This window comes from Octopus bimaculoides, chromosome 5 (assembly GCF_046866305.1).
Source record: "Octopus bimaculoides isolate indiv1 chromosome 5, ASM4686630v1, whole genome shotgun sequence".
Lineage (NCBI taxonomy): Eukaryota > Metazoa > Mollusca > Cephalopoda > Octopoda > Octopodidae > Octopus > Octopus bimaculoides.
The window spans coordinates 12783980-12786479 of NC_142932.1; the positions used below are offsets into that span (position 1 = coordinate 12783980).

General features: G+C 37.6%; 1 pseudogene; it reads right to left on the bottom strand.

Annotated features, from left to right (window-relative positions):
- Positions 1–313: 313 nt before the first annotated feature.
- Positions 314–811, bottom strand: LOC149135425 (uncharacterized; annotated as a pseudogene).
- Positions 812–2500: the final 1689 nt, after the last annotated feature.

The following is a 2500-nucleotide window of genomic DNA, read 5'->3' on the forward strand; positions in this document are numbered from 1 at the left end:
ATATATATATATATATATATATATATATATATATGCATATACAGAGCAATCTCGGTTCTCGACGATAATTTAGTCTGTTCGAAAACCGAATCATTTTTTCGCATTACAATTAATGTAAAAGAGATTAATTCGTTTCCAAGCACCAGATGAATGCTTATTTACACGCTTACACTATATATTTTCGTATAAAAACGTGTATTCAAACTGTAAATAACACACAAAAGTGTGTTATTTCTTAGAAGGGGAGACCCCTTCCATAAAACCTTCTGGTAACTGTCTTTTGGTGGGGTTTCTTCCCTTCTCTGTCTCTGGCTCAGGTAAATCTTTCTCTGGGGTTTCTTTTCTTTTTTCTTTCAGTAAAAACCTGTTCAATGTTAGTTGTTTTTGCCTGCGTTGAAAAATGTTTCTAAAATGAGACCTGACATTGTCATTGTAAAGGTCTACTGCTATATTTGCTACCACTATATCAGAGTGGTATTTTCCCACAAAACTTTGCACATCGCCCCATTTAGCACAAATGTCTTTGATTAAAGAACTTGGGACACTCTCCTTTCCTTCCTTCTCAGAAGACATTTCCTCAGCCAAAGTATTTTGCTGTTCATTTTGAAGGTGTACGTGCTCTTCGGTGGTCTTCCACCAGCTCTTCAATATCTTCACTGTCAACATCCAAGCCCATAGTTTTTCTCATAGAGACAATATCATCAACAATAGCATTTTCCTTGACAGCAGCAGTACTTGAAGCTGTCTCAAACCCCTCAAAGTTTCGTTCTGGTACATAGTCTGGCCAGTGTCTCCTTCATGCTGAATTCATGGTTCTGAAACTCACTTGGTTCCATGCATTATCAATAAGATTAACACAATTCAGTATATTGAAATGATTTTTCCAAAGTTCTTTGAGAATTGGCAGTGTCATTAGTTATTTGAAACAGGGCTTTTGTGCAAAGACTCTTACAGTTTGCGATTACCTGTTAGTCCATTGGTTGTATTAGAGGAATTGTGTCAGGTGGCAGGTATATGACCTGAATAAAGTCAAACTCTTCAACTAAGTTATCCTCAAAACCTGGAGGGTGAGCGGGAGCATTATCTAACACGAGAAGGCATTTTAGTAGCAAGTTTTTTTCTTACAGATAATTTTTAACACTCGGGGCAAAAACTTCATCAATTCACTCAATAAAAAATTGTCTGGTTATCCAAGCCTTCGTATTAGCCCGCCACATAACAGATAATTTACTCGTCATAACATTGTTTCTTTTGAAAGCACTCGGATTATCGGAATGGTAAACAAGTAATGGCTTGACCTTGAAATTTCCACTTGCGTTGCTGCATAGCAAAAGAGTGAGTCTATCTTTCATTGGCTTGTGCCCTGGCAACGCTTTTTCATCTTTAGTAATACAGGTCCTATTTGACATTCGTTTCCAAAATAATCCTGCTTCATCCTCGTTAAACACCTGTTGGGGGAGATAACCTCCTTCCTTTATCAAGTCACTAAACTTGATCACAAATTTCTCAACCGTCTCTCCATGCCTAATTACACCGTGTATTTCACTTCTCTTCTTAATCTTCTCGAACCATCCTCTGCAAGCTTTGAATTCAAAAGTAACACATTCAGCACCTGTACCAGGGGTTTTCTTTACTAGATCATTATAAATTTCTAATGCTTTCTCACAAATAAACGCTTCACTGATACTGTCACCTGCTAACTGTTTCTCATTTATAAAAAACAAGCAATAACTTTTCCACTTCTTCGAGTATCTTTGGTTTTGTTTATTAATAACAGTCGCTCCTTTTGTAACATCAGCTGCTTTTATCACTTCCCTGTTGTTTTAGAATAGTAGATATTGTTGATTTAGACATGCCGTCTTGCACAGCGAGATCTAACACGCGAACACCATTTTCTTGTTTTGCAATGATTTGTTTCTTCACCGCAATTGTTTTTCTCTCAACTTTTCTTTTCCTTTTACCAGTATCAATGCTAGCTTTCTTTGGAGCCATGACTAAGGGCTAATGAAGAGAAAAAAGCACAGCACAATAAAATTGGAAAAGAAAAACACAGCACAACACACAAATGTATACAACACGGCGGTCGACTCAGAAATGATTCCGTTCGAGTTAACTCGGTTCAGTTCGGTTCGGCAATGTTGTTCGAGAACCGAGGTTGCTTTGTATATATGCATATAGACATACACACACACACACACACACACACACACACACACACACACACACACACACACACACACACATATATATATAATTTATTTTAGGAACCAGAATATAGATTTGGTATTAAACATTATTTTGCACAACTGTCATTTCGACCCATCCTATTACTGTCTCTTATGGGTGGGACTCCATTCAACATGCATTGCATCCATTTTGCATACTGGGTCTCGTCAGATACATCCATACACAAAGCTGTGTCTCGCTAAAATCCTGAGTTCTGACTGTCAACTAGGCAGGCATATAACAACATGACAGTCAAAACTCAGAATCTTTGGCG